Source organism: Cyanistes caeruleus, chromosome Z, assembly GCF_971803275.1.
Source record: "Cyanistes caeruleus chromosome Z, bCyaCae1.hap1.1, whole genome shotgun sequence".
NCBI lineage: Eukaryota > Metazoa > Chordata > Aves > Passeriformes > Paridae > Cyanistes > Cyanistes caeruleus.
In genome coordinates, this window is record NC_141732.1 from 43,278,204 (window position 1) to 43,294,293 (window position 16,090).

A 16,090-nucleotide genomic window follows, 5' to 3' on the forward strand; every position below is an offset into this window, starting at 1 on the left:
ATAGTGCTAATACTATACGTTGGATATTCATCAGGGAGGGAAAAGAGGAACATCCTAGAGTAAGGAAATAGACTAAGGTTTAGTAGGATGGTCATGAGGTAAAGTGTGATGTGTAGAAAACATAAAAAATAATTAATAAAGTAATACAAAGTCTGCATAAATAAAGATCCACATTCAAATGTGGTGTTTTGAATGGGTGAGAAGAAGAAAGCGTAGGGAAGAGGAGATGACTGTTATGTAGAGAAGATTTGGAGAATTGATAGCATACTTGCCAATAAGGAGAAAGAAGCTCCAAAATAGTGTCAAGAAGTTAGCTGAGACACAGATTGAAAATAATGGGGGAATGCAGACAGAAAGCAGTCTGTCTTTAGTAATGTTGGCACAGCCAGAAGGAAAGAGTAATGCGAAAATAAGATGAACATTCAGCTCTGGAAATGTGTTTTTTTTCCTCATCTCCAGAAGATGGAGATGAAAACTATCATCCTCATGTTCTTGGTAGTTGTGACAGTGTGTCCAGGTTTCAGACCACCCCTCTCTCAAGTTCAGGAAGGATGCTGAGAAACTTGAGGGGCTAGTAGAAGGCTGCTGGAATGACTAGAGTTTGTGATCAACATGGAAAAGATGAGGGAGCTGAACTTTATTGCAACTGAAAAGTGAATCTAATGGCACCCTATACCATGGGAAGAAAACTTTTGTAAAGGCTATAGGGCTTAACTCTTCTCAGTAGTGTAAGAAGAAGGTATGCCAAGGTGCAGCAGGCACAGACTGTGGCCAGTAGGTTGAAACTGTGCATTAGGAAGAACTTTGCTGGGAGGTGAAGGATGTAGTGCAGGACTGAGACAAGTTTCCCGAAGAAACTCCGTCACCTCCATCATTTGAGGTTTCCAAGACTTGGCTAGCAGGTCATACAGCTGATTTCTAGTGTTGGCTGAAATTTAGCTTCTGGAAAAATTTGAAAGTAGATTATCTCTGGAGGTCCCATTAAATAAATTTCTCTTTTGCTGTGATTTTAATGTTGACCTGATTGTGGGAAGATGATCCAAGATAATTCTTAGGTAGACATAGGATGAGGTTAGGCTCAAGCATACATATAGCATATTTCAATGGAGATGGTGATGCATGATCATTGAAGAGAGAAGGTAACTCTTACATGTGCCCACAAGGCCAGAGAAGATGGAAACAGTTGAAAAGGGGTAAAAGGGAAAATTTAGGAGGAGAGTGGAGACCAAAACATAGAATTTAGTCCAGGACTTGAAGACAAGAGGAACATAGGAAGTATAACACAAGAGGAATAGTGAAATATAAGGGAATATAGTGAGGAAATGAAAAGTGTCCATCAAAGAGAAACACTTATGAATTGGAAAGTGGACAATTTGATTGATAAGGGAAAGAAAAAACTTGGAAAAATAATTGGAGGAAACCAGGAGTGCAGAAAGGGTGTTTCTTTCCTTTGCAAGAGAGAAATACTTGTTTATAAACATTTTCTTGGCCACAGTATCTTGCTGCCTTGAAACAAAGAAATAAAATACAGCTGAACCTTCTCCCTTATGTCTACATGCAAATATAGACAATACAGACACAGTTTGTATTTTTAACTATCTGAGAGATTATGGTGCTCTGGTAGTCACAAAACACACATCCTCTTGTAAATAAACATAGTTTGCTAGATGCTCTCTAGTAATGCAAAAGCAAGACACATCTGTTTATAATGTCTTATACTAAAATAATGCAATCACCTACTACTTTATAGTGTATATGAGAGTGTATTTAGAGCCTCCATTAGTTTTAATTGTTTAAAAAATAAAGGAAGTAAGGTGGTTTAAACAGAGTAAATACAAGCACTGCAGGTTTCCAGTCATCCACTGGCGATGATTTCTAATTTAAGCAGTGATAGTAGCTGAAGAAGTATTGCATTCTGATGTATTGGCATCCCTACAAAGAGGAAATCAGGGAAAAATGCCAGGAGGCCTGCATGGATGAACGAGGAGCCCCTGGACAAATTTAAAACACAAACTGGTAGATTACTGGGCACAGAAACAGGGAAAGGTAGCCTGGGAGCAATACAAACAAATCATCCCAACAGCCAGGAAGATGGCTAGGAAAGCTAAAGCACTGGCAGATGTAGATCTGGCCAGGGACATCAAGGGTAACAAAAAAAGCTTCCTTAGGTACTCAGCAATAAAAGAAGGACTGGGTAAAATGTGGCTGCTTTCAGGAGGGATATGGAAGACCTGGTTATGCAGGACACAGAGAAGGCTGAGGTACTCAATCACTTTTTAGCCTCAGTCTTCACCAGCAAGTGCTCCAGCCAAACCCCCAAGATGCAGAAGGGGAAAGCAGGGACTGGGAAAATGAAGAACTGTCCTGTGCAGGAGAAGATCAGGCTCAAGAACATCTAAGGAACCTGAAGGTGTACAAGTCCATGGGTCCTGATAAGATGTATCTGAGGGTGATGAAGGGATTGGCTGAGAAAGTGGCTAAGCTACTGCCTATTATATTTGAAAAATCATGTCAATCTGGTGAAGTTTCCACTGATTGGAAAAGGGGATATATAAGCCCCATTTTTAAAAAGGGAAATAAAGAAGGCCCAGGGACCTAAAGACCAGGGAGTTCACTTCAGTGCCTGGCAAGATCATGAAGTTTCTTCCTGTGCTAAGAGAAACTGTACTAAGAGATATGGAGAATAATCAGGTGATTGGTGGCAACCAACATGGCTGCACTAAGGGCAAATCACACTGAACTTGGCTGCCTTCTATGACGGGGTTTATATGGTAGACCCAGTGGACAAGGGAAGGACAAAAGATGTCATGTACCTGGACTTGTGGGAAGCATTGGACACTGTCCCTAGCAACATCTTTGTCTCTAAACTGGAGAGATATTGGTTTGATGGATAGAGTACTCAGTGGATAAAGAATTGGCTGGATGGCTGCATTCAAATAATTGTGGTCAATGGCTCACTGTCCAAGTGGAGAGCAGCAACAAGTGGTGTCCTCCAGGGTCAGTATTGGGGCTGGGACTGTTCCACAGCTCTGTCAGTGACACAAACAGTGGGGCTGAGTTGTGCAGTCAACACACTCAAGGGAAAGGATGTTGCCCAGAGGGACAGTGTCCAATGCTGGATTGTGCCTGGATATGTTGAAGAGCCTGGATATGTTGTGCCTGGATATGTTGGAAGTGCCTGGATATGTTGAAGAGCATGCTATTATGCAAAAGGTACTGCTAGGATGGCAAGGAGGTATTTGTAAAATGAGTGGATAAGAATGATACAAGAAATCTGAGAAACTGTGAAATCTTTCCCTTTTGGGCTGCTCAAACCTTGAGTGGTTCAGTTTTTGGAAGTATTAGGCTCAATCTTAGAACATAGTGACTGCATGTAGAGCCTGAATATAGTCTCTGCCATTATATTCAGAAATTATTCTGACTCTTTCCAGATCTCATTGGGAACTTAGGTCAGAAAACTTTCTGGTTTTCTCACATCTGTGTGCAGTAAGCAAGGAAAAAATCTGTAGCAACCCAGTGCTTCCTCTTCCTGTCCAGCAAGCTTGCTGAAGTCTGCCTTTATGATATTCATGGGACCAAATTTTATTTTCTCAGTTGATGCTATAGGGAAAACTTGTTACACTTAAGAGAACTAGTGAAAGAATTGTGTAGTGATGCTCTCTCAGTCCAGACTTTAAGTTCAACATTGTCTTAATACTCTGCTGTGCAAATCAAGGAAGATTGTTGCACATTGTTAGCTCTGACTCAGTAGATATTCCTGTTTTGCAGTGGGGATAACTGAGGCAGAAACTGTTCCTAACCCTGTCCTGATTCTACTCAGGTCCTACCCTCACCCTGGAGCACAGAAATGCTTTAAATTACACCTGTTATTCTTCCAGAATGCTGCATCAGTGCATGCAAACACCACTGGCTGAAAAATATTTGAGCCTGAATCTCGTTTATCCTTGCTGTCCTTCTGGATGAGAAGATTAAGACAGGGTGCAAAAAGCTGGTTAAATTACCTCTGTGGGGCAGTTTAAATATCATGTTTGCTGCCAGAATGGGCAGTGACCCCATCAAAGACTTTTGCCAGCAGAACTTCTTTTAAAAAAAGGGAAGAGCTGTAGTAAATGAGATAAAGCCTTTTGAAATGGTACAAGTATGTCCTTGACTCATTGTAGTCTGCAGGAATCACGTAACTTCCATTTGCTTGGACTGGTTTTGTGGTTCTCTAGTCAGCAAGCTTTATGGCAAAATAGTTCTGCAAACAGAGCTACTTAATGTTTTATGTTGTCTGTTTTGGGAGGAGTAGTGTGGAGAAGAGATAAAAATGTGTGATGAAAATAAACTAAGTGAAAACATTATTTTGGAAATATTTCCCTAACAGTTTATATCTTTTACGAGTTTCCATATTCAGTTACCAGGAGTGCATAAATACTGGCAAAATTACTATGAATGTATCAAGAGTCAAGGTCAGGGAAAAAAAAAAATTAAAATTAAAAGTATTTTCTGCAAGATTGTAGTATAAATTGTTTACTGTAGAAGATAACATATAAGTAGCCCTAGGCCAGCAAGACAATCTAATGTCTTCTGTCATAAAAAAACCCCCAATATTTCAGATTCATTAAACTGAAGACATAAATCCTAAGAACAATATGTCACTGCAAAACCAATTTAATCTTTAAAACAATGGTCTTTTTATTAAAAATTGCATTTCTCTTTTCTGAGTTTCCTTAAATAACTCTGAGGACATACATATCTTCAAAGAAAACCATTTAATATCCCACAGGGATGAGAATTTAAGCATGAAGATCTTTAGAGAATTCTGGTCTAGATGAGCGATATTTTTGTTTTATTAGATTGTTTATTTATTTATTTCTTAAAGTTTTAAGTAACTACCTATATTTAACAACGGCTAAATGCTAACTGTGAAGAAAAAGTGATGAATTGTATGTATATACCAGCCAGGCTTGCTTTTCTCCCGAGATTTCTATTCTTCTATTTGTTTCAGATTTGCTTAAGAAAAAGAATGTGAAAGACACGGTTTCAGAAACACACTGCCACTTTAAGAGGATACAACATGCCTATTAATAATTGTATTACTCCTCTATTATTGTTAAGAATAATGAAGGAATGGGAGCGTTGGCCCCCAAGCTGAATTTATCCTGAAATGTTTTCAATTAACTCTTGGCACCGGCAGGAAAGCATCAAACCTTTCCCATGCTGAAATATGGAAAATCTGCAGGGAACATCCCAGCAGGAGTGGAATTTCATTAAAACAAGCACATCATAATTCAACGACTTCTGCACCCTCTTTAAGCCTTTCTATTGATAAGGAGTCCGAGGTGATTTTTATGGATTTGCAAAGAGAAATGATTTCATAAGATCTTTTCAAAGAGTTTGTTTTGGATGAGGCATTTGAGTTATTATCTGCTCCCTGATGAAAAAAGAGTAAGACATTTGGCATAACTGTGACTACTAAATAAGAGGCAGAACTGAAGAGATGTTAAGCAAAAATCTTATCCCTCAGACAGATTTCTGTAATCTCTGTAGGAACTGACTCCACAACTATTTTCCCAGATCTTTTAAAGAAAGTATTGCCATTAAAACCTGGACTTTTGAACAGCTACATGTGGAGACTAAAGCAAGCTTGGGGTTAATTACACTTTCAAATACAGATGCAGACATTTTAATATTAAATATACCCATGCATTCAGTAGTGACATATTAGATAGAGGTGTGTATTGATTTAATAATATGCATATTGTTTGCCCATATGTGTGTTGTCTTAAAATGTTTGGCTATCCTATATGCAAATAAAATTAACGTATGTGTGGGATATAGTGTATTTTAAAACACTGTTGAAAGCTTAGTACTTTTTTTGCCAAGTGTTGCATGATTTTATCTTGATATAACTCTCTACCTCCAAAATAATTTTTTCCTGTCAGGATATAGCCAAGGTACAGAGACATGAATTGTTGCTGATTACAGAGCATTAGCATTTATGTTTATTAACAGGTATGATAATCAAGTATTTTTGCTAATTCCCAGTAAAGGCTCATGCTGGCTGAATTTAAAGCATAAGATTGAATATTTATGTCAGTCTTGGCTTCTCTGTTTCGAAGTGGTACTGAAAATTTACAGGAATGTCTTGTCTTTTTTTCTACCCAGCGTTCAAAAGAATCTCTTGCATATTTGCTGTCCTTCCCTCTGTGGCACCACTGCTCCTGAAAGAACATCATGGAGTGTTAGGAAAGCAAGCTGCTGAGGCTGGCACCACACAAGGACAGGCTATGGGGAAGATACTATGAAGCAGTTGGGTGTACTTTCCTTTGGTGGAGGAAGCATTATTTTCCCATCCCTGTCCCATCCTCCTAAACTGCCCCAAGGTTAAGCATCTCCAATGCTGACTTGAGTACACAGGCTCTCCTTCTGAGACTAGAGTGGTACGTGTTATGTGACACCTCACTTTGACTCATTAACAAGTAGTTGCCAGATTCACGTGGTTGTCCTTTAGCAAGCTTGGATGACAAGAACTCATTCCAGCCAGGCCAAGACCAGAAAACTCATATAAAGCAGCCCATGTGATTTGAATCCAGACTGCCACAGTTTCACTGCATGTCTATTTTTCAATATGAGCAGGAGGAGTTAACCAGACACATATATACCCACGTATTCACAGCAATCTGGTTTTTTTCTTCAGCAACAAAGTTTTATTCTGAGATTTCAGTAGAATGATATTTATTTGTAGCTTACAGTTTTTATTTCAGCTATATGACAGATGAAGAAACAATGTAGGAGTTAGAGTACTAAGAGTTCTATTTTTCTGGAAGTACACAGGGATTTTTCTGCCTTCAGTTAGCTGTGTTGCACCTACACCTTTCACATCCTCCACAGCCTACATCAAGGAGTTCCACTACTTTACAGCACAGTTTTGAGAGGTTTTCCTCTTTGGTGGGACTTTGCCACCTAACCTTTCCCTTGCTCCACAGTGATTTTATAGCACTTTTCCACATTCCCTTTCAAGTTTTCTTTTCCGTGGAACCATTCCATCACTTTGATAATTCTTCCTTCTCTTTTCTGTACTACATAGAGTTTTATTATAATATGGTGGGGACAGGAGGAGCAGAACCATAGGAAAATACTCTTTCTCCTTCTTTTAGATGGCTTAAAAATTCAAGAATATGGAGATGTATTTGAACCCAATGATTCAGAGAATTAATCATGACAGGTGTTTCTAGCTTGGGATATTGGAAAATTAATGATCAAAAATGGCTACTAGTGCTGTTAATGCAATGGCTTGGGTGTCTGAGTTGAGTTTACAGTGGATGAGTCTAGTTGAGGATAGGAATATAATGAGTGCAAGAGGATTAGATTTTACATTTCTGTCAAAGTTCACTGCATGATAATGCAGGCCCTTCAGTCTTTCCTTTTGATGTCATTAAAAGATTGATAACATGCTGTGACCTATACAGACATGGAAATTTAAATTCAGTGATTTTCGTGATGCTTTTGGTGCCCAGTAACAAGAAGATTTACCAGGGGAGGATTGCACTGCACAATTTCCAGTTTATACTCATTTACATTATTTTTAACCATTATAGACCAGGATTTCTGCTGCCTTGGTAGTCTTGCAGTAGTCCATTCAATGAGCATGACACAGATTAGAAAAGAAAGAAAAGTTTGTGCCCTACTGGTTGTTAAGGACAAACTCTACTTTGATCTCTTACATTTCCTTTTTAAGGAGTTTTTTTATGTTCTCATAATTAGAAATCTGACAATGCACTGAACCATAAAATAGCCAGATTTTCTTGCTATCATCTTTTAGATTTCTGATCGTCCTACTTAACTAAAAAACCTTGCATTTTGTGGTTTTTTTATTTGCTCCGAATGTTACAGCATCCTGGCATTCTACCAAAAGTTTCTTGTGTTTTTTATTTCTTCTCCTTGTGATTGCTCACCATAAGAAGAGTTTAAAGCAGTCCTGGGTTGTGCAGGACATTCCCAGAACTCATCCAATTATCATGAAGTTAGTGTTATTTTAAGTCTTATTAAGATAGTGCCCTATGACATAAGAGCAATGGTATTCAAAAGGCATTTCCTATCAAACCAGAAATGCCTTTTATACCACATTCCCCAGGTCTAGAACACCTGATCTAGCCTAATGATATCATATTTATGATGAATAAAGCTTTTTGAAATTAGGGTATTTGTTTTTACAGGTAATTGTGAAAAAGCTTTTCAAAATGGGGATGGGGACAGAAAAGTTAACACTGACAGAAGAGACAATAGTGCTAAATGATATTAGGATAATAATTAACTTGAGTTTCATTCTCAAGAAGTCAGATGTTCACAGTTTCAATTGACACCAGTTTACCTGTTAGAAACTCAGCCCCAGATCTCAGTGGCTTATGAATTACAATTTTACCTGAGATCATTCACTACTCTTCCTTGTCTTCCCCCAGAAAAACAAAAGGAAAATCATCTTTTTTCAGTTGTTTTAAACAGATTTTGAGGTGTGATGATAAGAATGCCCAAAAGCATTTTTCCATTTTTAGTTTCCTTGGTTACAAACTGTTCCTTTAAAAGGTCGTGTACAAACAGTATTTGTATAATGTATCAGTAAATAAAGGATAAGAACACAATCCAGAATAGGGAAATGCTGTTTGAAACAGCAGTAAAAATTAATTAGATTTTTCATGACTATAGATTAATCCTACTAAAACTTAACAAAGTTGGATGAAGCAATTTCAGGAAGAACCTTTAGCCATTATTTCCAAAATAAAACTTTAGAAACCAAACCAAGACATACTCATTGTGACTATGGTGGAGAGAAGAGGACAAGGGCCAAGGCAGGGCAGAGGAAAGAGTAAAAAGGATAAGGAAGGGAAGAGAAGGGGACTAATGAGGTGAAATAGTAATAATTTTCAACATAAAAACATTGTTTCAAGGAAGTAGGGAATAAGTTATTTCCTATATTTAGAATTAAATGGGTACCTACTCAGGAGTAAATTTGTACTCACTGACAATTTTCAAGACCATCTGGCAAGGTGTAGATGGTCTGGACTAGAGATGTGGCTTAACCCTGTAAACTCTGAGCTGCAAACAGGTCATTGCTTACTCCCCACCAGGTAATGAAAAGGAGAATAAGAGGGCAAAAGTGAGAAAACTCATGGTTTGAGATAAGGACAAGTTAACAGCTCAATAGGTAAAGCAAAAGGAGGGCTTAATTTCCTGATTCCTATCAGCAGGCAAGCATTCAGCCACTTCCAGAATAGCTGGCCTTCATCTTGCATCATATATATGTGGAAGCACAAGCACCAAAACCATGAGTGTCACTCCATTTCTTCTCCTTTTATTCAGTTTTTATTTTTGAGCATGGTGCCATATGCCATGGGATATCCCCCTGGTCAGCTGGGGTCAGCTGTTCAGCTGTGTCACTGTACAGCCTCCTGCCCATCCCCAGACTACTTCAACACAGGAGCAGTTTGCAAGACAGAGAAAGTCTTGACACTGGCAGAACCATTCTGAACAGTGTATTGTGAAAACTTATTTGGTCATGATTCCAAAACACAACACCATATAAGATACTATGAGTAAAATTAACTCCATTTCAGTCAAACTCAGGACAAGCCTTAGAGGACAGGACTAGTTTATTCAGAGGCACTATGGAAAACTCGAGACTTCCCCAAAATAAGTGTCTACAGAAGAAGAAACAGCTGAAAGCCGAACTGTAAAACTTAAATACATTATTAATGCCACAGCATATTTCTCCATACTTTGCCATATTACTTTGCACAGGTTCTGTTACACTGAATTCTGTTTATAAATGTACATAATGCACTACTATTTTTTTTTTGTTTTGTTATTCTTCTTTGTTCTTTTGAATTCAAGTTTAATATTTGATATATTTAAAACACAAGTCTGGTTCTCAGTCATCTCAAGAAACATGCCTAAATTATTTGAGATTTTCTCAACAGTATTGACTGAATATAAGTAAGAGTGGTCTGTAGTTTTCAGTCTTTGTCTTCCAGAGAATTTCACAGAAGACATCCTTTTTTTGTTCTCTTCTTGTGAGAGTACACGTGCATGTCCATACATGTATGGACACTCATATATGTATTTTATGCTGTATGACTACCTTAGCAATAAAAGGGTAGAGTGAATCCGCAGTTGGAACGAAAGATGCTGGATTTTAAATAAACTTATATATGTGGTTCACAGTTCTGCAGGCTGGCACCAGTTTCTGAGAGCAGCCTGTTGCTTGGAGTTTCAGTCTTTTGGTAGATGACCCCAAAGTGTCATCAGGGAAGAGCTGTTGATATATTTCATTCTCATATGCAGTGAGCATTTCTACTAAGTTTTTACACTCTTACCTTATAAACCTACATAAATTACTTTTATGCCTCAGAGATATCTTCTAATCCATTCTTTGTACTACATGAGGTTTTTGTCAAATTTTAACAGAAAGTATCTATGAGAAGGGAGAATCTGAGGATGCTTTCCATGTAACAAAAAAGGAACATAATTTCTGTTGTATAAGTGTTATGATCTTGTGTAATTTGAAGACTGTAGTCAGTTTTAGGTGGTGTGTAATAGGGCACATGGATAATATATCCCACATAGACAATGTATGGTGATTATTAAAGAGGCAGCATCGATTGCCATGCTTGTCTTTACTGTAAAAAGACAAAAGACTGTAAAAATTCTGCCTTTCAAGGCAGAATTATTTTGTCCCTTTGTACATTTAGCATGTTTTCACTCTGAGTACCTACCTTATGAAGGGTTGTATACAATTTTCTTTGTGTATACTTATAAATGTATAACTTTTTTAATCATCTATTTAAGCTGTTGTTTCTAAATGCATGTGAAGTTTCACCTGGAGCCAAAATTAGTATTTGCTTTTAAGAAGAAATTTATTTGTATATGATTTCAAAAATGCAGGAACTACTGGCAGGCTTCACTGTAAAGAGTGAGAATGCCTTGAAGCCCTTCCCTCAGAAAGACTTTGTGAAATAGGTGTGCTACTCTTCTATTGTCCCTGGTGTGCAGGTGAAGATGCAAGATCAGAAAGAGGGAAGGTGACTTGCTCGAAATTATGTGGAACCTGCTCTTTCCTTGGATAGGTCAATGAATTTCTCTCATGTCTTTGGGGTCCCTTAACACTTGGGAAGTATCCAGGGCAACAAAATAGTCGTAGTAATTACCACATCATACATCATTTTTGTAGCTGTTGTTATTTAGCTTCACCTCTGTAAAGACAAAATCTATTATTGTCAATAAGGAGATGTGTTAAAATCAAATAGCACAAGAACAACTTACCATTAGTTGACAAAAGTTATTTTACTATAAGATTATTCTCACTGGGGTAGGTACTATTTTAGAAATGGGATATTTTTTTATTTCCTCACGCATAACTTTCTTCTTTTTACAGACATTAGTGCAGTTACCACACATTCATATCCACTGCAGCATTCTCTCAGATCTAGACTTCAGGAAGCTCAAATCCAAATAGTTTTCAAATCCAAGCTGCCACTTTGATTTCATCACATCAAACCCTTGTTGAGATCAAACCTTTGAAATGAGAAAAGATTTTTAATCCAGTTACCCCAGATGGGGTACAACTCTCCAGGTCCTGAGAGCTGCAGGATTAGGAATTCTCAAACTCCCCTCACCCACCCATGAACACACATGCAGGGAGCAAACAAGCTGCCCAACTTTACATGTTTACAACTTAGACAAACCAATGTCTAAGAATGGAGAAACACTTTTCTCCCCTCTTCTTTCCGATATAATGAATTATGCACATCCCCAGCACAGTAGGCTCTGTCTTTATTTTGCAAATCTAATTTTTTGTATTCAATCAAATTATTTTGAAAACTGATTAAAATTCATAGGAACTCTAAAGGAAGCAATTCACTGTCTACCTGTACATTTCCAAATGGATGGAGTGAGATTTCTATTTCAAAATAAGTTTCCTTCACTTTCATAATACAATCCTTAGGCTTGGATTTAGTCTTCAGAGAACTTTCTCCTTAAGATAAATGTGGAAAGACCATGAATAATTTGCTGTGCGTGAAAGCAGAAAATAACAATTCCATTATCCTGATTATAATTTGCAGAACCAGAAATCGTTATGCTCTTAGATTCAAATTATATGGGTGGATAATTTGTTGAAATAAAAATTACATTTTTCAGCTGACTGATGCATCCTTATAATGATAAGAATCCACAGGCAATTGATGATGTTTACTTATTATATTACTGTCATTTTGGTGACTTCATACTTGATCTATATCCAAAGAGTATGTATGTATTGGTATTAAATAACTTGGTATGTTGCTTTGTGACCCATGAAATGAGATCGAGAAATTAGTCACGAGCAGAAAGGCAGAATATGATGGGTAAAAGCTTCAGTGAGAAAACAAAACCATGTTTAGTTTGTGGCAATTACAGCTGGCATTTCTCCGAGACATCCAGCGTGTGTCTGTTTCTGTGTCTGTGTATCAGTGTGCAAGCATGTATGTAATTATACGCACAGCCACACAGGATTTATTCCCTATCGCTTTTATATTTATTTTTTGTTATTTTTGTGCTGGTTGTTTTAGTCTTTGGCTGGATAAACAGCCAAAGGAAGCGACTATTCCCATTCTCACAAATGTAGGACTACTCAATGTAGTTTCCATTCCATAGGTAGCAAGATAAAGACAGAGAAATGAGGAAAATTAGGCATTAAAGTAAGTAGAACAGTTTTGTGATTGTTACTTTTCTAAGGGAACAATAAAGAAGCAAACAAGCTTCTTTTGAAAATGACAAGGAAATAAGGCAATATCCATAAACCTCAGGTTTATGCGCCTTGCCTCCCTGCCTCCCCCCAAATGAAAGTAAAGCAGTTAAACTTTAGTCACAATGAGCAGCAGCCCAGAAGTAGACAGACAGCCACCTCTGTGTGGGGAAGATTTATAGGGACCCCTCCCGGGCCCTTTGCAAGTCCAATTCATGGGCTCCCCTGACCAAGGCTCAGAGCTGTCGCTCCAAAAAGGGAAGAAGGGGAGGCTTGTCTTTTTTTTTTTCTTTTCTTTTTTTTTTTTTCTTTAAATCACCATTTGTTATTAGAACACAGGCTTCCAAACGACGAAGGAGAGAAAGAGTTGAGGGAAAGATATTTTTCCCCTCTCCCTTGTGTGGTCCAGCGTATTCAAAGCAGGGGCCTGTCTAGTTTTACTGAGGAGGAATGAGCTGATTTAACATGGATTGCAGCACCGCTGAGAGAGGGGGAGAGCAACTTCCAATCAAAGTGTGAGCTGTTTTGGTGTCCATGTGTGTGGATGTACAAGCAAGAGAAGTGGCCAGTCTCTAGGCACCTTCTTTCTAAGAGCTCAAGGGCAGATAATTGATGTGACAGACAATTCTCCTTAACCCCCTGCCAACAAAACAGCTCTTGGGCAGCCCACAGCTCTCCTCACTCAATAAAGGCCTGAACCTATCACAAAAAACATGGGAAAGATTTACTTGTTGTGAATAGCAGCAACGCAAATAGGAATAGTGACCAGCTCTCCCCCACACACTGATGTGTGTAAAGAAACTGAGGTATGCAAGCAAACAAGTGGAATGGTAAGTCTAAGGGATGAGCTGGTCCCTGATGTCATTGTCTCTGCTACAACTCAAGCAGAATTATTGTAGTGCTATGAAAGTGGCTTTTATTTAATGTCTATACCTCACCTATGTAGAAGATAAATGGCAAAACTCTTGTTCTGACCCCAACCCCTGCTAATGGTAATATTGGCAAAATTTAATTTTTTCCCAGGTCTGGACACTTTTTCATAGTCTGGTAGAGTTCAGCTCAGACTGTGTAGGCAAACATTCTTGTAGCGTACTGAGTGATGCACTGGCTGTGAACAGCAGGTTGTACCTAGGAACAAATGGGGAAAGCAAGGAAAAAAAAGCCAAGTCTTATTAGCAAATTAATTCCAGTGTAGAATGCCTTAATATTTAATCAAACATACACAAACTAGAGGTGGCTAAATATGCAGGTAGTCAGACCTCATCCTCTGCTATCAATACACACAGAAACAGTGGAACAAGTAGAGTTTAATCAAAGTATCCCTGCATTAGAGAGCACAAATAATCCCATTGAAATCATTGTCCTGGGTTAGAATAGAAGGCTAACAGCAAATTGTGCACGTCTAAAGCCAGAAGCTTTTGGATAAGTTATTGCAGATGGTGTGATGCAAGCACTTCAGATGAACAATGTTGTTTATATTTAAAATATATCTATATGCATATCTTTAAAGACTGAGAGAGGTAAACAAGTCAACATAATGGCTTCATGCCAGAATGGGGAATTTCTACTTGAAGCCTTTATTAACTTACTGATTTTTCCAACAAGGATAAGATGTACTAAACAACTTTGACTGAAGAGACATAGGGGCTATCTCCTGTCATTACTCAGTATCTTGAGGTGTTAGAGATATTATGCAGAACAATAATATTCAACTGTTGGCCATCTGTACTCTGTACGAGTTGTGAGCATTCTCAGGATATCCCATAAGAAAATCAGACCATCAAGTCCAATATCAATATGCTTAAATTAATCTTCAGAGGCTGAATCTTTCAAGGAATTAAAAATCAAAAGGAGATTGTAAATAACTGAGGCAGAATATTGGTTGTTAGGTTTGCAAACGATTCTTTCGTTTCTGTTTCCTCATCTCTTTCTTCCCCTCATACATCCCTGTTCTGGCAGACTAAACACTAATGTGATTAATTTCTCATGCTTTAATAAGCTCTTTACTCCCTCGTTCTTTACAGAGTGAAGATACAGGGCTGGGGGGACAGCAGGGATTGCTTTTCAAGCAAGATGCTGTTCATGGGTGTGCTTGTGCAGGCGCTGTGCACCAGTGCACCAGGCCCTGCCCTGTGGGAAAGAGGCATCCCAGACAAGGAGCACAGTCCTGCTGTGACAGTGTGTATCAGCACAAGGGTCTGCTGGTGCCCGAGCCACAGCACGGATCCGCTGGGTGCGGAGCAGGGGGAACAGCCTGGCGGGTGTCCGGCACTGCTGGGACAGCAGAGTAGGTGCTTGCGCCTGAGTGAGCAAGGAGGGCTGCCTTTGCCACAGGGCCCTGGGGAGAGGAGGAGGAACAAAACCCTCCATTTTGATGGCTCTTCTTTCCCCATCAGCTCCATTTACTCAGTCTCAATAGCTGGGGCTCAACAGCAGCCGTGGCAGCAGCTCCTGCCGGGCTCCCACCTCCTCCCTGGATGCGCACTTCCCAGCAAAAAGGAGAATGAAGAAGGGGACAGGGAGAGAGAAAAAAAGAGGGAGAGTGAAGGGGGGAGGGTAGGGAAAGAAAAGGGGAAAAAAAACCTTGCTGACACGGGGCATAACTTAATTTTCACGGTGCCGGGACAGCTGTATCGTGTAATCTGCCATGGCATGCCATTAAAACTTCAATGCCTTTACTGACCCAGAAGGGAAACTCAGACCGTGGAGAGCCTTTTGAAAAGAAGTGGTGATCTTTCACGATTTATGAGCTTGTCTTAAAGCAACAGACTCCACTCACTTTAAATTAATCACCCTTTTCAGGGTACATTGAAATCTGGGGTCTCTCAGCTGAAGACTGTGGAGACCTGGTACCTTATGAATGCCTGCCCTGTCTTTATTATTATTTTTATTTCATTTTATTTTTATGCTTACCAAAATGGGTCGGTTTTCAGGGGAACTGTATCTTGCAAATTGAGGTGCAAAATCCAATTACACCAATTCAGTGAAAGTCTGAATGGGGTGGCGGTGGCACTTGCACATTCTTGTCCCTGCATACATTGTGCAAAGGGGAAAAGAACCTGAGAAGTATGAGGAGTTAAGGACTCAAACACTGATGAAATGTGAGACACCCTCTCTGATTCACCAGCTAAAAGTAAAATAGCAGCGAGTCTCCTGCTTCCATTCTTCACACAGTCCAGGGAACAAAGAGCTGTAAACTCATACTAATAAAACCTAAACAATTCTGAAATCATAAAAAAAGGCCCGCGTGTTACAAGGAAGTGAAGATAAAACACTTCCTTACTATGTTCCCAGAAAAACTGCTGTGATTTACAAGAAGAATGCCTG